This window comes from Eretmochelys imbricata, chromosome 8, assembly GCF_965152235.1.
Source record: "Eretmochelys imbricata isolate rEreImb1 chromosome 8, rEreImb1.hap1, whole genome shotgun sequence".
NCBI classification, from domain to species: domain Eukaryota; kingdom Metazoa; phylum Chordata; order Testudines; family Cheloniidae; genus Eretmochelys; species Eretmochelys imbricata.
The window spans coordinates 101899951-101920794 of NC_135579.1; the positions used below are offsets into that span (position 1 = coordinate 101899951).

The window sequence follows — 20844 nt, forward strand, 5'->3', positions numbered from 1 at the left end:
TAGCCGTGCATTTGATTTTTCCTTCCTGAGTGAAATACTTTGCACTGAGCGTTATTGGATTTGATCTTGTTGAATGCAGACCAATTCTCCACTTTGTCATGGTCATGTCCTCTGAAGTGCTTGCAACCCCTCCCAGCTTAGCGTCAGCTGCAAATTTTATAAGCACGCCCTCCACTCCATTATTCAAATCATTAGCGAGGACCAGTTCCAGAAGTGACCCGTGACCCCACTTGATATGCACTCCCAGTTTGACCGCATGCCATTGATAACTACTCTCACAGTACAGGCTTTCAACTAGTGGTGCACCTACTTGACAGTAATTTCATCGAAACTGCATTCCTCAGTTTGTGTATGAGAAAGCCACGTGGCACTCCGTCAAAAGGGTTACTAAAAACCATAGGACTGGAAAGGACCTTGAGAGGTCGTCTAGTCCAGTCCCCTGCACTCATGGCAGAACTAAGGATTATTCTAGACCATCCCTGACAGGATATATCCCATCTATTGCCCCCCCACACACACACTACGCAATTAATCCTGTCGAAGAAGGAATTTAGATTCGTTTGGCGTGATTTGTTCTTGACAAATCCATGCTGGCTATTCCTCATAATGCTATTATCCTCTAGGTGCTTACACATTGGAACAAATTATTAACCTGTCAAAGTTAGGTTGACTGACCTATAATTTCCCTGCTGGTGCTCTGCACGGGGTGAATTTCAGCCTATAAAATAGAAAGTTAAATCACTTCCATCAGCCATCTAGAGCCCTTATTATCCCCTAACAGCATGCAATGTCCCTCTCTGGTGTGTGGCCATTAGATCACTGATTCAATGCACATTTTCCAGGTTTCAGGGCCTCCATGCCCCACAATATTCAAGTGAATGACTTGGAAATGGGTTGCCAAACTGCTACAGGGACTGGGATCTTTCCTCTCTGCTTGGATTGCGATCCTGAAAACTAATCCCCAGTTTGTGCTATTGGGGAGCAGATCCCCATTCCGCTCCTAGATGACTTCATGGAGGCATCAGTATGACTGTTGTGAGCCATTCACTAGTATCTGTGTGTACTCCTTGAAGTACATGGGCAGTTATAGGAGACATACCAGCCCAGGTCTGATCAAATTCAGTCACCTAAAAAGGGCCAGCTCGTCAGAGGGCAGATTGTTCAGAAAGTGCTGAACAATCCCTTTCCCTGTGTCTCGTTGGCCCCTTTTACAGCTCTCTATTTCAGCCTCCAAAGTCACAAGTCACTTCTGAAAAATCTTGGCCTGCTGCTTGACTTGACTTTTGCATTTCCTGATTCGTTTGCTGTACCTTACACCTGGGTTAGTAAAAGCCTGCTGCATTGGTGTAATTCATTTGATTCCAGTAATGGTACTTCTCTGGTGTCGATCAGGAGAAATATGCTTTTTGCCCCCACTGATGATTCAGCCTAGATAAATACTCACGCCCGTTCTGATGAGACAGAGATTCAGACTGTTGGATTCCCGGCAGCCACCCATTATCCTTAAGATCTGACTACATCACTGCACTGGCCCAGTTTCAGTCACAAGAAAAACTCCCACTGAAGTCAATCAAACAGGTCCCCCTGATGCACACATCCCATACGCATCATAAGGAGTCTGGAATGTGGGTCTCAGCTGTGGGATTTTTGGGCACTCTTGCAGCTCAGAGATAAGCATGCCATCTAGAGGATGTCAGGTTTATTGCTGATCCACTGCTTAAGAAGCTGCTAAGCGTTCAGGCTGGAGACCCAATAAAGGATAATCAAGCTGGAATCCTCCTCCCACTGTTTGGGTGCACAAGGGTTAGCCATAGCAGAACTGGGATGGTTACTCTGCCACTGTGCATCATGGCTGCTCTCCCCCATTGTAACGCAAGGAATATGGGGAAGTGTATATGTAATGTGAGGCCCCCAAAGTGGGTCATTAGCAACAGGGATTAAAGCTGGGCCCTCTGGTTCTAAATGCATGAGTGAGTGCAAATACCAGAAGGGGAAGAAATACTACTAATGGTTCCACAATACCCAGCTCTTGTTCGGCGCTTCTCCTCAACGCACATCACAGCCCTTTACAAAGGAGGTCTGCGTCATTCTCCCAATTTTACAGATGGGGAAATTGAGTTACTGAGGTGAAGCGATTTGCCAAAGGTCACCCAGCAGGTCAGTGGCAGAGCCAGTAATAGAACCTGGGTCCACCAGTCCAGGACTCTAGCCACTAGGCCATGCTGCTTCCGCCACAGGGGAAGTAAAACACACCATGACCACAGCTGCTGCATTAATGCTCTGCAGGGTTGGGGAAAGGGTCTTCCCCCATGGGCCCTGTAAAGGCCACCTGAACCAAGCCTTGATTTAGGACTTTGCAGGTGGCGGTGATTCGCCCACAGAATCCATTTGCTGAGCACAACCCCAGGAAACCTCCTGAGGGTGACCACTCTCAGCAACTGTAATCATGAAAGCACAAGGGAGAAATCTAACCCTTTGATTTTTTTTTTTTAAAAGGAATATCTGTGCAACATTAATTATTCTTGGCCAAACGTACACATGACAAAGGGCACTGGAAAGAAAGATGCCAGCAGAAGCCATACCTGACATTCTTCCACTGGTTAGATTTCAGCATGGACCATGAACATCCCCAAAGCCAGTGGTTTTCAAGTGATGGTCCACGGTCATTAGGGCTCCGTGGAGCTGTCCTTGGCAACCGGCAGACATGTTCCAAGAACCAAAGCAGTGGAGCGTTGACTTGGGTGCATGAAAAAAGTCTATCAAGCCTGGTCCACACAATGAGAGCACGAGAAAGTCAGCCCTGAGCAAATACACCACCTTGCAGCACCACTATTGGGACTGCCTCGAGGACAGAGCAACGAAGATGCAGTCTAGTGCCACCCCTTTGTCGGTGCCTTATCAAAATATGGGTTCATTTAGTTCCCAAGAGATTTTTATCCTCCTTAGTTCAGCCAGCCATGTCTTCCGTGTCCCATTAAGTATACTTGTAGCACAGCTCAGGAGCACAGCAGAACATGGCAGGAATTCACCTCCCTCGGTGGCGGTCTAGCCCTTGGGCTGGGAGCAAGCGAATAGCAAAATGTTAAATTTTTACAGGGGCTAGTTATTTACCGTTTTCCATTCGGCACCTGTCCAGTGTTTTGTTAGCAGTTAGTCACACACAAAACCTTAACAAGCACTCCCTCTGCACTCACCACATCAACCCCATCAGACAAAGCCAGCAACTCAGCCTCACCCTCCCGACTATAGTTCGCCAAAAGAGAATCAGCTCAACCAAGTGATTACTCAAATCTCAGGTTGCTACAGGGATTATATGAATTTGCCATTCAAAGGCAATTTGGGGAGACTGGCAGCTTGCTCCAATTCTCAGGAGTACGTTAAATCAGAGTCTTTTGAAGTAGACATTAGTTACCTTGCCACTTGTAAAGGCAAATTTTAGAATATTCCTCATACCAGATAGATATCTTTAAAAAAAAATAGGAACATAAGATTTGTTAGATGGGATGAGCCATCTAGATCCATGTCTGGTCTCTGACAGTGACTAACACGAACTATTGCGGAGGAAGGAGCAAGAAAACCTGCAGCATGGGATAAGCTGGCCACCAGGAAAGTTTCTTCCTGACCCCCAGCAGTAAGAGGTTGGGTTATGCCCTGAAGCCTAATATCCCTTCCAAAAAAAATTTTATTTTTTTTTTAAATCTTTTGTCACACTGGATATTCTTGTTATCCAAGGAGAAAGGGGGAAGCCGAGACCTAGTTATAGCTGAGTCAGAATTTGGTATTTCCTCTGCTCCTGTGGACCATGTGCTGGCCCTTACTCGGGGCAGACTACAAAGTGCCAATCCGATCCATAGCTGGTGGGATTAATCGCATAAGAAAATATCAGGTGTCACTCACTAGTTAACAGGCGGGCAATGCATCCCCCCCTCAGTGCCTGATCCACAGAGGAGGAGAATCTGTTCCAGCCTCCAGCACCAGAGTCTGGTTGTCTAGCTCAAGCTGTAGGAGACCATCACGAGGTTCTCTACTCACCACTGGAGAGCCTCCTCCTGGTCCTACTTGGGGATCCACTCTGCCGGCCTGACACCACTTCCTGGGGTTGCTCACTCCCTGTCTCTCGGCCTTGCTCTTTCCGGACTCAGCTGCCCCCACTTCAGGGCTTGGCCCTCTGGCCAGGTCACCATCACTGTCCCCTGTTGGAGAAGAAGGGTGGTGCATGTATCAAAGTCTCTCCAGAGGCACTGTCCTAGGTGGTCTTCCCATTAGCTGCCCCATAATGGTGCCACTTCCCCAGGGCCTGGTGGGGGAACCCAAGCCTGCCCCCCCCCAGGGGCCCCAGACCAGGGACCCTACAAAAAGCAGGGTCCAGAACTCTAGCCACATACCTACAGCTTACTGCAGTCTCCCTGGGCTATTTCCTCCCATACGTTTGCTCACCCTGAATGTGACTGCAACCCCTCCCTTTCTATGCTCTGCTACTGGGCCTTATACATGCCCTTCCTGTTCCTCTCCAGCTGAGCTCCATCTCTAATTAATCCTCCTGGCAGACTGGCTCCTCCTCCAGGTGCAGCTTAGGGTGCTAATTGGCCTACCTAACCACCTTAACCCTTTCAGGCCATGGGTAGGACGGACACCCCATCACAGTCTCTCATTGCTTTCAGCTCTGGAGGTCCCAGGGGCTGGTTGGCACATACACACAACAATAATTCTTACAATATTAGCCCCAGCTGCTTCAGGGTCCTTTACCATGACCTTAGAATCATAGAATCATAGAATATCAGGGTTGGAAGGGACCCCTGAAGGTCATCTAGTCCAACCCCCTGCTCGAAGCAGGACCAATTTCCAGTTAAATCATCCCAGCCAGGGCTTCAGTGTTCGAGCTTAATCCTGCAATACTGAAGTCATTAATACGGCTGCTATTGACTTCAGTGAGGTAGGATCAGGAGCCTACCTACGCTCAGAAGAGTCCCCATTCCCAAGTGTGAGATCTCAGGGCAGTGGCTTCGAGTTTTCCCTCTTGACCTGAAACGCTGGGAAATACCCTGGACTAGATCTAGGGGGTGTTTCCCTCTCCCATCACTAAGACTATTATTGAAATGTCAGCAGTCCTCGCTGCTCGTTCAGTTAAGAAAACTGTAACACTTGCAACCCTAAAGAATTGTCTAAAAACTCTGCTAAGGAACCTAATACAGGAAATAATTGTTCTCGCCCAGCAGAGAGCACCCTTGTTAAAATATGAAGGAGGACGTTTTCATAGCAGTGGTCTGCAAGCAAGACACTCCAGCAAAGTGATGCTCACTAAAATAGACAGTGAATTATGACAAGAGGCATGCTAGAGGAGATAAAAAGGTACCCAATGAAAGCAGAGGAGTTAAATAAAAGGAACAGGTGACGTCAATGAGAAAAGAGGTTTGCAAAAGTCAAGAAAATGGCCAAGATTTTCAAAAGTAACATGATTTGGGGCGGGGCTCAACTTGCAAAACCTTCAAAGGGAGCGATTTTCTGACAGGGCGGAGTGCATAACCTCCCCAAACCAGGAGTCCTGTCCATGTCTCTTAAAATTGTATTCTTTACTCCCATAGCCCCTCATTCCTTCCCCAGAACCCCACTAGAAAGCCAGCTATATGAGTAGCCAATATAGCTAGCTTCAACCAGATTTATTTAAAGGCTTAGCACCATGGGAAATGGTTGCACTAGCTTTAAGAGTTCCTCCCCCATGGGGCTAAACCATTAGTGTCTGCTGTGAGCCGACAGCAAACTTATGAGGTTGTAGGGTCCCCCCAGACACCCCCCGACACTTCCCTGAGGGGGAGGTCCTGGCATACCCCTCCAGCTACAGAGGGACCCACCTAACCCAATGAAATCACTATGGTTCTCCTGGAGAAAAGGGGCAGAGTCTAAGAAAACCAGGAAGCTCTACTCAGCAGGGGGGTTGGGTAGCAAGGGCCAGTGGAGATCATGAAGTAGCTCTGCGGTAAGCACCTGGCTTGTTTGGAAGTCTCCAGCCTCCCCCGGGAACCTCCCCTGTGCAGCTCAGCAGGGTACTTAGCAAGGTCTGAGCTCTAGCTGACTGTGAGAATGGGCCTCTTCTCAAGAAGATAAATAAATAAACAAACAGGCATCAGAAATATCTACCAGCTAAAAGACAGGAAGGTGCACCAGCACTTAGTTCTAATACGGCTACTTTAAGCTTGGAACGTTAGGTCTTTGCCAAATTTAAAGGGCCACCCCCCGCCCCCACACACCAAAGCATGCTGGGAAAAAGTTCCTATCGAAGGACAACCCTGCCCTGGGAAGTGGCTAATTATAAAAGAGCTTGTGCTGACATGGTTGTAGTCTTCTATCGCCGTTCTGTTACACCCATTCATTTTTAATTTTCAGGCTCTGCTCCATTACCCCTACAAATTCCTTCTAAAGACGCTCTTTGCTATGCCTATGAGAAGTGAGTTATCAATAACACTTAAAGTAATACCACTACTGTTCCCTTTTCTGAGCTTCCCTCCACACCCCGTCTCCCTGACACGGGTTAGCTTGCAAGCGGTTGGGACTTAATTTATAATTTGTGACTGGGCTGGTGCGTCTGCAACTCTGAAACGCTCCTTACAACCTGCCAAAAGTTATCAGGTAATTCTCTACAGAGCCACTCAAAATGTGCTCTCTGGGGCAGCAACCCTGCTGAAAACTCAGGAGCTTGCTACAATGTCTGCACGGACGTCAAGAGCACTCCAAGCAGATGCAGGGGCCTGTGTTAAATGTTCACAGTCCAGGACTGGAGCCTTTGTTACGCTCCAGTTGCTGATGTTGGGACTTAGTTATCATAAAAATCTAGGGCTTGAGCCTACCAGTGCTCATGCCTTGGCTTCACTAAGGAGCAGTCAGTAGAGATAAGCGTACGCTGAAGTTTAATCACGTACGTAAGTGTTTGCAGGATGGGGGCCTGTCAGCATAGGGATGAGCGTTAAATTCATATGCCGAGTCATTGCCCTGTGTGTCTTCTGTGGCGTTTCAGAAAATTCTTCCAGGGGAGTTTTCAAGGTCTTCTGTAAAGTTTGCCTTAATAGAAATTCTGAATTCTTGGCTGTTCCATGGGATAATTCTCCTTTTTTTCCCTCTCCATTTTCCACTTTTAGTGATAATCCCGTGGCAGGCTGAGCCAGTTCATGCTTGGCTAGACAATAAAGACCTCCTGCTGTCTGGCTCTGTCGTTGTTTTGTATAATTGTTCCAAATAATTAGCCACCAGCGCATGCTATTCTGAGACCTCTTTGTGCTGCAATGATACTTAGGGGGTAAGCATCCGATGGAAGAGACTCTATGTAAAAGAAAGATTTTTAGGCCCGGGGAAAATGGATATGTTCTTAGAATAACACTGAAGAAAATAAAACAACACGTAACTCCTCTGCAGTAAAACATTGTTTCTGTCTCAACCGGAGCTGGCCTCGGTCAAGCGTAGAGTAGATTTACCAGGTATCTGCAGTGTGATTTGCCTTGTGCTAACAACAGAATTAGCCACTCTTAGTTTGTTATGAAAGTTATAATGTATGTTACTAGGCTCCCATCTAGTGGGGAGGGAGATAAGGTGCAGCTGAGTAAAGATGGCTGACTGACCAGAAGATTTGTGTGTTTGGCTTGTCATGGATATTGCAAAAGCCAACAAGAAGGTTAAGTCAGCAACTTTTGCTCATGCAAGAAGTCCTTACTCACTTGAGTAGTACCACTGAAGTCAACAGGACCACTGTCCTGAAGAGTGCCCACTATTAAACTAGCACTTGTCATCCACAGATCTCAAAGCAACTGACAAAGTTGGAGCAGTACCATTGCTCCCACGTTACAGATGGGGAAACTGAGGCACAGAGAGGGGAAAGTGAATTGATTTGGTCAAGGTCACGCAGTAAATCAGTGACAGCGCAATTCCCAGTCCCGCATGCTATCCACTGAACCACACTGTCTCTCTTGGAGGGTGCACTATTGGGGAGGATCACATGTTATCTCACCAAAAACTGCATTTATACGATAGAGTTGAACACAAGACAATATTCTACTTCATGGCATATTGCCCAGTGCAGAGCAGTTGTTTTATAATTACAGTCATTGTGCAGCAGAGAAGTCGGTGGAGTCACTCAGTCTAAGAAACAAAATGATACATGGGGAAATTATAACATTAAAGGGTCTACACTGGGAAAACTCCTAACCAGTCTTAAAACCAATTCAGCCAAATCAATTTTAAAACCAGTTACATCCACAGTGTAAGACCCAGCTGTAGGCAGTCTAGGGTGGCCTGGCCTGTCTTAGTGAATCAATTTCTCTGTAGAAATGAGTGACTAGGTCAAAACAAAAAGCCACGAGTGACGATCGGATCTGCATTACTCTGCCCTTCTGAAACAGGTGCAGTAAAAACAGACCAGGCCACCGCACACTGCCTAAAACTGTGTCTAGACCAGTGGTTCCCAAACTTGTTCCGCCGCTTGTACGGGGAAAGCCCCTGGAGGGCTGGGCAGCCGAACCTGCAGACGCGGCAGGTAAACAAACAAACAGTCGGAGGACCATGTTGTCACTCTAGGCCCATTCATATGCACTGGCATATTCAAACACACATTTTTTAAAAAAATCATGTAAATAAAAGCCTGGCTTGTATCAATCCACTATATGGCATCCTGAGCAGTGCAAATGAAGCCACTGGTTCAGGGGGTAAGATGTGGCAGATCCAGGCAGGAGTAAAAGAACCTACGACTGCCATCAAATAATGACATCAGCCCTTCAGCTCAAGTGGCAGAAGCCCATGCTGAAAGTCAAGGGTTCAATCCCCACTAATGCCACCTGATGGGGATTGGGTTGCACAAACACAAAACATAGCGAAGGGCACACAGCTATTCCTTGTGGAGTTAGAATTCCTTTCACGGAGCCTGGGCGGCCCAGCCGAGCGGCCAGAGCAAGAGCCAGAGTCAGGCCGGGAACAAAGCAGGCACAGGAGCGACCATAGCCGCAGGCATAAGCACTGAGCAGCCTCCAGCCAAGTGCTACTGCTGGGCTTAAGAGCAGTCCTGGCACCTTTGCTTGGCCGATCGGATGATCTGGCTGCGGGTTTCAGCTGCGGTTAGCTAGCTGCTCCCAGGCCCAGCTGCAGGGCTTCATGCCTGACAATTCCCACCAAAGAGGCTACTCAGGAACAGAGAGAGCCCAGTGCATTCCTGGTGTAATTCCTCTGGAGTGCTCCCAAAGATAACTTTGGCTCTGTGCTTCTCAAATGTTCTTGGGGGCTCTGACCACTGCCACTGCAGACTTTACATGTTCTCAGTTACCAGCCTCTACAGAGTCTTAAAAAGAAAACAAAAAGCTCGTGCAACATTTTGAGAACTTTGATGAGAAGCTGAAATGTTTTTCTTGTTTTACCAAGTAGTTGCTACGCCAGGGCAGCCAATGGATCCATCAAATGTCTGTCTTTGGCTCCAGCTAAAAGTCTGCGTCTTTATTGTAAATGTTGTTTTAATAACATGATTGTCTCTTACATCGATACGACTTTTCATCCATTAATCTCGAAGCACTTTACAAAGGATGCCAGAGTCATTACCCCCATTTTACAGATGGAGAAACTGAGGCACAGGGAGGGAAAGTGACTTGGCCAAGGTCATCCAGCAGGCCAGTAGCAGACCCAAGAATAGAACCTAGGACACCTGAGTCCCAGTACTCTAGCTAATAGGCCACACTGCCTCATATATAATTTTAATATAGGTATATAATATTTTTTTTCTGGAGGTTCAAAGGGGCTACTGAGAACGGAACACCAAACGAATAACACCATCCTCACAGTGCTAGCAACCCCAGGCATTCAAAAATCATGAGTTGGGCCCCCCAAAAATGAGAGGATTGTAAAAAAATCTCTGATTTTTTAAGACAATTAATGTTGGGTTCTTTCAATTTGCCTTCTGATCTGTGTGCTTTTTAGGGGTCAGGGTTTCAAGCATTTCTCTGCAACCATAAGGGTTAGAAACTTGAATGAAAGTGGAGAGTCTCATGTACTCACATGACTCCAGGAGCTGGGGCTTCAAGAAAACACCAAATATCACCAGACTCGTGATAAAATCACAAGTTGACAACCCTGACAACAACAGTCCTGTTACCTATCAACTATGCACTGGATGGAATTCCCTTTGGACGCACATGCAATGCACTTTCCCAGTCCACAGGCCCAATCTCATTGTTAGCTTTCCTTTGAGACCACAGGGGAAAAAAAGGGAGTTTCACCCAAACTCCCTCAAGCTTTTCAATGGTGTTCACTGATCCATTGATTTCAATGGAAATTAGGAGCCTGAATACCTTTGAGGATCTGAAGTTTAGTCTAGGCCTTCGTTCCCCGCCTATATAAAAATGTACTTCACCTCACAAGGATGTTGTAAGGATAATTACATTAAAGATCATGATGGACCTAAGGTAGATCAACTGGGCATTGTATAGCAGACAGTAAGAAATATCAGTACCCTCAAGGGCACAGCGTGGTCATCAAAGTCTCCATAGACCTACTTTGTCACCGTGATCGCTTCACTCTGTTCCACAAGCACAGCTCCCAGTTGCTTGTGCTCCAGCTAAATCGCCCATCTCTGTTAACCATGGAGGGTCTATGGCACACAGGTGAGCAGTTCTGATTTTTTTCAGCAGAGGGCAGTGACGCACAGACACAAGCCAGCTCAGGGCAATATTTTGCATTTCTATAACAACCGCCCTTCAAGAGGTTCAAAACACCTTGCAATCACTGATACGCTTTCACAATACTTCTGTGAAGTCGGTGAATGGTGTTATGCGCTGTCATAAATATAAAGGGAAGGGTAAACCCCTTTGAAATCCCTCCTGGCCAGGGGAAAGCTCCTCTCACCTGTAAAGGGTTAAGAAGCTAAAGGTAACCTCGCTGGCACCTGACCAAAATGACCAATGAGGAGACAAGATACTTTCAAAAGCTGGGAGGAGGGAGAGAAACAAAGGGTCTGGGTCTGTCTGTAGTCGTCTTGGCCGGGGACAGACCAGGAATGGAGTCTTAGAACTTTTAGTAAGTAATCTAGCTAGGTATGTGTTAGATTATGATTTCTTTAAATGGCTGAGAAAAGAATTGTGCTGAATAGAATAACTATTTCTGTCTGTGTATCTTTTTTGTAACTTAAGGTTTTGCCTAGAGGGGTTCTCTATGTTTTTGAATCTAATTACCCTGTAAGATATCTACCATCCTGATTTTACAGGGGGGATTTCTTTATTTCTATTTACTTCTATTTTTTATTAAAAGTCTTCTTGTAAAAAACTTGAATGCTTTTTCATTGTTCTCAGATCCAAGGGTTTGGGTCTGTGGTCACCTATGCAAATTGGTGAGGCTTTTTATACAACATTTCCCAGGAAAGGGGGGGTGCAAGTGTTGGGAGGATTGTTCATTGTTCTTAAGATCCAAGGGTCTGGGTCTGTAGTCACCTAGGCAAATTGGTGAGGCTTTTTACCAAACCTTGTCCAGGAAGTGGGGTGCAGGGTTTTGGGAAGTATTTTGGGGGGAAAGACGCATCCAAACAGCTCTTCCCCAGTAACCAGTATTAGTTTGGTGGTGGTAGCGGCCAGTCCAAGGACAACGGGTGGAATATTTTGTACCTTGGGGAAGTTTTGACCTAAGCTGGTAAAGATAAGCTTAGGAGGTTTTTCATGCAGGTCCCCACATCTGTACCCTAGAGTTCAGAGTGGGGGAGGAACCTTGACATGCGCCTAACTGCATGGAGAGGAGAGACTGAGGCACAGAGAGGATAAGTGACTTTCCCAAGGTCTCAGAACAAGCCAGTGACAGAACTAAGAAATGGGGGTGAGAGGACGTTTTTACACTGCACCGTTCACATAGGAATTGCCATACCAAGGACAGACTAATGATCCTTCTAGCCCAGTATTCTGTCTCTGACAGTGGCCAATCCCAGACGTTTCAGAGGAAGGAATTAAACCCTCATAATGCATCTAACTGGCTGGTGATCTGTTTATGAACTGAAGCATGAGGATTGTTAGCCTTGGTCATTTAATCCTAGGGAGTGTATCTGCAGATGCTATTATATTGGGTCACAGTACCAATCCTATAATTAAGGTTACATGGGACATGTATTTTATTCCATTTCAACACTTATTTTTCATTGCCACAAACCCTTGTAAAAAATTTATTTTTGATTCTTTTTTTATCTAATAGACATTCAGATAGAGGAACCGAGCAGCAATCAACAAAGGCCTAGAATGGAGGGAGGAAAAGAAGAGTAGGGGAGAGAGGAAGTGAGCAAGGGAGGGGGGGAACCAAGAACAATGATCAAAATGGAAAATGAAATTCCCATGTATTTTGGTAAGTTGTGTGAGACAACAGGAGATGAGAAGGGGGGAAAACCAGAAAGAATGGATGAAAAGCAGGTGAGATGCACACAACTGTGAGCTCTCAGTGATTTCTGTTTTTTTTCTTAAAGCCCCAACTTCTGGAGTCATAGGATTATGTGAGAATCTCAGTTTTCATTAAAACAAAAAGGACATGTCCAACCCCTAAAGGTTGAAAACGTGACCCCTGAAGACTCAAAAGCCAGAAGACAAATTAAAAGAACCCCAAACCTATTTTTAAATATTTATGATTTTTAAGCCCATCTCATGGTTTTGGGGCATTGCCTCATGATTTGAGGTTGAGGTTGGCACTATCAGCTGCAGAAACCTGACCATAACACCACTGTTCCTGCTGGGGGAGGAGGAGCCAATAATATTTGTTCCAACTGGGACCAGGGTGGGGTTCCAACAAAAAAGATTGTTAATTTCTGATTTATCTTTTTGCCAGTGTTCCCATTAGGCAACTGTATGCCAGATGCTGCAGCCAAAACTCCTACTAAAGTCAGTGTTCCCTAGTACCCTGATTAAGTAACCATTAGCCTTCTCTGTTATTAAATTAAATGATTTCCTCACGGGTCGGGGGGGATGTGCCAATAAACGGCATCCTGACTGAATGTGTCTTCATTAAGCTTGGTACATTGTACTTTTCAGATAGGACAGTATTTTCACCGTTGGGTACCTTAAATTAGGCCCCTAAATCCATCTTTAGGGTAAAATTTTCAAAAGCAACTACGTGATTTAAAAACCTATGCCCCATTTTCAAATGCGACTTAGGCACTTAGGGCCAGATTTGTCAAGGTATTTAGGTGCCTAAAGATGCAGATAGGCACCTAGTGGGATTGTCACTAGTGCTTGGTACCTAACTCCCATCAGCACCTAGGTGCTTTTGAAAATCTTGCTAGGCACCTGCCCTCATCTTTAGGCGCCTAAATACAAATCTGGCCCTTAGGCCCTTTAGAAAATTTTACCCTTTACAACCTGCATAGGGGGCCTGGTTTTCAAAGTTGCTATGCACCCACAGCTCGTGTTACCATCAAAGGGAGAGGCAAGTGTTCAAGCACTTTGGAAAACAGGACCATTGTTCAGGTTCCTCTATGGATTTAAGTGACTAACTCGAGATTTGAATTTTGGACACATGGTATAAACCTGTCAGTGTGTTTTAGGAGCCAGGGAACTTTTGCTAACATTGCTCAGCGCTTCTGTGAGCATCGCACCTGTGGGTCCTTGCTATTTTGTGTAGTGTTCTAGTTAGGTGATAAATGCAGTTTACATAGCGTGCATTAGACCTTCATCCTGTGAAGAGCCACATTTGTTGTACAGCAACATCTATCATCAGCTGATAAAAGACAGCCCCCTAATTAATCTATGCTCTACCGTTATAAAGACAAGTGTACTAGCTTTGATTAAACTGACATTGCATTTACATTAGCCTTGTCCTCAGCTATTCATGGCAATCTCTCTCTTTTCAGGCTGTGGTTCAGATCTTGATGGAATCACAAATGAACCTGATTGGGGCACGTGTATTACATCTGTAGCATCTCCATGGTTCCACACAGTGGCATGACACAGCGATTGTTAACTGAACAACAGAGACATGAATACTATTGCTCTGGCTACGATACAATTCTTTCCTCATACTTCACAGCAGAAGCTAGGACAACCGTGTCATTCCTGTGTTTGCCACTAGGGGTCGCTGTTGCCTTCAGCTGTCTCAATGTCCCCACAAGGTGGCTGATAACTGATGAATCAAAAAGAACAGGAGGACTTGTGACCTCTTAGAGAGGAACAAATTTATTTGAGCATAAGCTTTTTTCCCCACTACATGCATCCGATGAACTGAGCTGTAGCTCATGAAAGCTTATACTCAAATAAATTGGTTCGTCTCTAAGGTGCCACAAGTCTTCCTTTTCTTTTTGTGGATACAAACTAACACGGCTGCTACTCTGAAACCTGATGAATCAAAGGTTAACTTGGTCATTTTCAACCTTAATATACTCTAGACTTTGGTGAGTGGGGCGATCAGGGTTAAAATTTGCTTGGGTTAATATTGTACCTGACAGTTTTTCTGGATCTAGGTTTCAATGGCAAGACATAAACTCATTGGTCCAAGGAATAAAGTAGATAAATTTCCAGTGAAAGCAAAACCATATAGAATCTGAACTATGTCTATGAAATGCAGAAACTGATTTACTATAAACAGCCGCATAATGGCTATATCAGCAGATGACATACATTCAAGCCTGGGGAGTGAAAACACACACAGCTCGTTCACCTGCACATCCACCAATGTGATTTATGCCATCATGTGCCAGCAATGCCCCTCTGCCATGTACATTGGTCAAACTGGACAGTCTCTACGTAAAAGAATAAATGGACACAAATCAGATGTCAAGAATTATAACATTCATAAACCAGTCAGAGAACACTTCAATCTCTCTGGTCACACAATCACAGACATGAAGGTCGCTATCTTAAAACAAAAAAACTTCAAATCCAGCGAGAAACTGCTGAATTGGAATTCATTTGCAAATTGGATACTATTAATTTAGGCTTAAATAGAGACTGGGAGTGGCTAAGTCATTATGCAAGGTAGCCTATTTCCTCTTGTTTTTTCCTACCCCCCCCCCCCAGATGTTCTGGTTTAACTTGGATTTAAACTTGGAGAGTGGTCAGAGCTATTACCAGCAGGAGAGTGAGTCTGTGTGTGTATGGGGGTGGGTTTTTGGAGGGGGGTGAGGGAGTGAGAGAACCTGGATTTGTGCAGGAAATGGCCTAACTTCATTATCATGCACATTGTGTAAAGAGTTGTCACTTTGGATGGGCTATCACCAGCAGGAGAGTGAATTTGTGTGGGGGGGTGGAGGGTGAGAAAACCTGGATTTGTGCTGGAAATGGCCTAACCTGACGATTACTTTAGATAAGCTATTACCAGCAGGACAGTGGGGTGGGAGGAGGTATTGTTTCATATTCTCTGTGTATATATAAAGTCTGCTGCAGTTTCCACGGTATGCATCTGATGAAGTGAGCTGTAGCTCACGAAAGCTCATGCTCAAATAAATTGGTTAGTCTCTAAGGTGCCACCAGTACTCCTTTTCTTTTTGCGAATACAGACTAACACGGCTGTTTCTCTGAAACCTGTAATTACCTTAACGCCTAGAGGAGGTCCCAGCTTGTACCAGGACCTACACAAACACATAGCGAGTGACAACCCCTGCCCAGGAGAGCTTTCAATCTGGACAGATACAACAGACAAAGGGTGGGAGGGGAAACAGAGGCACAGAGATTAAGTAAAGTCTCACCTGTAACAGAAACAAGAAGAGAACGCAGACCCCCTGATTGTTCCTAGTCCAGTGCTTTATTCACTGAGCCTGCCGAACTACCGACCCGGTTTCAGATTAGTTATCAATTTATACACCCACCTTCAGCTGGTTCCATGCCAACCCCTCTATTATTTGAGTTTCATTAGCAGATCTAGAATATTTATCTTAGTTTCTTTCTCGCTATGAAAAAAAAAACATGATGCAATTTTTAAAAGACAAATCCTCAGGTTTACTGAGCAAAGATGAGAACAATCTAGTGTAAGGCCTTGCCTATGCATAACATTTGCAAGGATTTAACTAAATGAGTTTGCCATTTTCGTTAAAATCGGTGCAAATTTCATATACACACAAGGCCTAACATTTCTAGGGTGATCCACAGAAATCCTCTGGGCAATATATTTTTATTGTACTTCACACAGTGTCAGGAGGGAATTTTTCAAACCTTCCCCCTTTTTTTATTAGTTAGGAGTAGACTATTTCCAGGTGCAAAAGGCGTTATGAAGACAACTGCCTCACCCTTTGAAAACAGCATTTATAGGCTCGAAATATAAGCCACTGAAGATTTCCAGTTATGTGTTTTGACCCATAGGTAACTGCTTTAAGGTGTCTCAAGCTGAGTACCCCCAAAAGGGGTCACCCCCAAATCACTAGTCACTTTTGAAATGAAGGTCAAACATTTAAGACCTGCTTCTGCTCTGATTACAAGTGGCAAAATTCTCATTGACTCCAGTGGGAGCAGGATCAGATCCTGTATTCGATACAATACTAAAAGGACTTTACAATGCCTCGTCTTAGGGACAGATTTTTTAAAGGTATTTAGGTGCCTAGTGTGATTTTCAAAAGTAACCTAGGCACTTAACTCCCATCAATTTCAATCGGGACCTTTTGAAAATCCCACTAGTGCCTATATCCTCAAAGGCATTTGGGCACCTAACTCTCACTGAATTTAAGGATGTTTGGTGCTTCAATATCTTTAAAAATCTGGCCCCTGGCTACTTTCAGTGGTCCTAGGAGTCTATGCATTTTTCATTCTTCGGTGGGTTCCGTCCCGCTCCCACTGAAATCAATGAGGGGTTTTGCCAATCACTTCAATGGCAGAAGGATCAGATGATTTCGGAGTGTCATTACTTAAGACAGCCCGAATTCCGTGGATAGTGCTAACTAAAGAGGGGAGGATTTTATCAGAGACTTGGTTTCACAACCGGTGATAATTGCTCCTGTTTCATTGAAGTCATACAGAGGAGGATTCAAAATAAGCCACTAAAGCAAATGAGGTCTGGTGGGCCACATGTAAACTTTGCAAAGCTCAAATCCACCATGGCCCTGCAAGGCTTATGCCCTGCATGACATTTTAATCCAACTCATTTGCTAGATTCATCCTAACTGTAAACAAGCCTTTGAAATGAAAGCTTAAAAGCCTAGTTGTGATACATTAACTTAATCAAGAAAATACTCTGAACACATTAGTTTAACAACAGTCCAAAATACAAGTGGCTACAGTCTCCCTCACCCTATGATTAATAATAAATAATAATAAGAAGAATTTTAAAAAAGAGCTTCACCCATTATGATTTTCATTTTATTTGTAAATATAAGGACTGAGCCATTTGAAATCAGTGGAGAATCTTTTCACTGACTACAGTGGACTTTGGATCACGCCTTTGGTGAGGTTTGAATCTCCCGAACAGATTATTATTAAGAGAGGTGGTTGAATAAATATTTGTTGGCTTTATTATCTGACAAATGTCACTGGTTTGTTTTCTCAGTCAGCTGTTTATTCCACAAGCCACACTTTCTGGAATTCAAACAGCTCTGATGCTTATTGGTCTGATGGAAAGTCCGTGGCAAGATTTCTGAGCCTGGAAAGACTCCTGCTAAGCCTTCAGTAAGTGTATCCCGTTAAGGGAATCAAATATCATGGCTTGTACATGTGCAGGGTTGGAACAGGCCTACTGCAAACTCCAGCTCATATCCCAGTTTGATTTTTTAGAAGTTAAGTGTCCCCAAATGCAACTTCAATGGTGTGAGGAAGGAGACAGCTGAAAGATAGGAGGGAGAGATAGCTCACCTCCTCAGACACCCTGAGCCCAGCTGGCTCCAAAGGCACTTGAGCTGAAATCCAAAGCTGCAAAGAACTTGAATAGCCCTTTCAGAAGTTTCCCCGCGGATCCCAACAAACGACTCCTGCAAGATTCCTTCCTGCTGCTTCTGGATGACTGGAAATGAATCGACTTATCATCCACCCTTTCCCCATCACTTCCCACCTAGGGCAGCATTTGCCACTTGGCTCCCTGTGCAGAAATCTCACAGATTATCCATTGATACTGATAGCACCATTTCAGGCTAGTATAACAGCGAGGAACATGTTTGGTCCAGAGTTTCATCAAATTGTTCCCAGAGAGCTGTACATTATGTGTACCTACCCCATCCCTCCACCTTGACTTCTTTTCAAGCCAGGTCCTTTTTATCTAACCCTCCAAGAAATGCTTCCATCTGCCATGCAAACCCACCTTTCATTTCCACAACTTCAGAAGGTCCTGATCCTGTTCCCATTAAAGTCCCATTCACTTCAATGGAAGCAGGTAGGCTCTATAATTGCTAAAGAATCAGGAAAGCGTATGGTTCTGATCCCCCACTGCTTACGAAGGCAAAACTTCCACAGACTTCAAAGCAGTTTTGCGTGTACAAAGATTGTAGGCTCAGGTCCTACATCTCACAATGCCGTATTTACAAGAGTCCTTTAATTATTTTTCTTCCGAAAGATCATTTTACCTTTCTCTAGCCCATTCAAAAATTTAAAAAAACAGAAAAAATAAACTTTGGAATGATATGCAGATAATATTGTTTACATGAGACTGAACCTTTTCAAACTTCTGTTGCGTATAAAATATCTTTTTGTTGTTAGCTTTATGGATTTATGTTACAAATAGTCTAAATACCTCTCCGGATTTTGTTTTTTCCTCCCAATCAGTAAAAAAAAGAGTAAGTATGATCCAAGAATTAGAAAGTTGCTCTGTTCCACCAAGTCCTCTACAGATTTGGCTACTGCTAATTGATTTTATGAGGAAGACACATAGATACTATAATGATGGGCAGCAGTATAAATACCTAAGAGTCTGAAGAGCTGAATCTGAGTGAGGAGGGACTAGTGATGAGAGATAACAGATAATCGGAGAGCCTGACCTAAACAGGCAGATAAAGCCACCTAACTAACCAGTGATCAGGTTCCTAAATTGCTAGGTGCACCCACCTGAAGGTGGACTGGGTTACATGAAGGTCAATTTCTAAATGGCATGCAGAACACGCTAATCAAACACCCCAGAAGAGAGACCCTCACAGATTATCATTCATTAAAACACTGGTGTATCCAGGCAAGTACAGGTTTGTACAGGGTTAAACTAAAGATAAGGAATGGGATTTTCAAAAAGGGCCTATGGGAATTAGGTGTGCAAATTTCCACTGAAAGTCAATTGGGATTTGGGCATATAACTCCCTTAGGCAGGGAATTCAAAGGAGTCAAGAGCCCCATCCCAGAACACTAACTCACCGAATCAGCTCTAATGCAAATGCTCCCGTAAATCAGGGTGGCAGATAAATCCTGTCTTTTAAAACAAGGAGAAAAATCCCATTCTTACCCATTTACACGTAGGAAAATTTAGGGTAAAAAACAAAGGGGGAATAGCAGTGGGGAATTCGCCTCAAAAAACCATGCCAGGATATAGCCCAATAAATAAAGGGCAAAGGACCGGCCAGTGCGCAGATTCAATATTTAAAGGTCAAAAGGGACCATCGTGATCATCTAGTGAGTCTATCCTCCTGTATAACACAGGCCGTACAATTTCAACTGCAAGACCTCCTGCAGTGGCAAGAATTATTCTCTCTACTATATAAACTCTTGTCAGCTGCTGGAAATGGCCCACCTTGATTATCACTACAAAAGTATTTTTTTCTCTCCTACTGGTAATAGCTCACCTTACCTGATCACGCTTGTTACAGTGTGTATGGTAACACCCATTGTTTCATGTTCTCTGTGTATATAAAATCTCCCCACTGTATTTTCCACTGCATGCATCCAATAAAGTGAGCTGTAGCTTGCGAAACCTTATGCTCAGATAAATTTGTTAGTCTCTAAGGTGCCACAAGAAATCCTTTTCTTTTTGCGGATACAGACTAACACGGCTGCTTCTCTGAAATCTCTCTACTACATAAGTCAATTGTAGCTAAATAGAGCACACCTTACAGAAAGGAATCCAATCTCATTTTCAAGATTCCAGGGAATGGCCTATAACAGGGTTCAAATAAGAACTAGATAAATTCATGGAGGATAGGTCCATCAATGGTTATTAGCCAGGATGGGCAGGGATGGTGTCCTTAGCCTCTGTTTGCCAGAAGCTGGGAATGGGCGACAGGGGAGGGATCCCTTGATGATTCCCTGTTCTGTTCATTCCCTCTGGGGCACCTGGCATTGGCCACTGTCGGAAGACAGGATCCTGAGCTAGATTGACCTTTGGTCTGACCCAGTCTGGCCGTTCTTATGTCCTTAATGTATCACATCCTTTAGGAAGCTGTTCAACGGCGAATTACCACCAGTATTTAAAAACAGGCTTCAGATTTGAAACAGTAAGAGTATAGACCTGAAAAAGAGTCCGTAAAAAATGAAAGCACAAGGCACTTGGCATAATTAAAAGTGTTATGATTTGCATATGAATCAGCTGAGTTCTCTTCAGCTTGTTGAAAAAATGTGATATATTCTATTTTTAAACCACATCAAAACCATTTCTAAAAAAAGAGCAGTTAAACAGTTGAAAGGAAAGATTTATTTTTTAAAATCCTTTCTAACAATAAAAGTTATTTAAAAAAAAAACAGTAAAAAGATGTTTTTTTTTTTTCCCACAGGGGAAGAAAAAGGTAAAGTCTTAAATAGTAATAAAATATCCCACAACTAGTAGTTTTGCTAACTCTCTGTCTGGTTACAGGTTAAGAACCCAACAAGGAGAGAAAAATATGGGACATCCTGGAATGTTTACAAATCTACAAGGTAACCGCGCCTTACACAATGCTTTACACAGTGCACGGCTAAACGCATGGTCCCCTGAATCACAGTTCATACACAATGCACTCCAACGTGTTATACAATGCCTATGCAATGAATCGTGCAT

At 44.2% G+C, this 20844-nt stretch overlaps 1 protein-coding gene across 1 annotated transcript in view; it reads left to right on the plus strand.

Annotated features, from left to right (window-relative positions):
- Positions 1-20844, plus strand: part of TAL1 (TAL bHLH transcription factor 1, erythroid differentiation factor) — a 250857-nt gene that overhangs the window by 89647 nt on the left and 140366 nt on the right. The window lies entirely within an intron of this gene.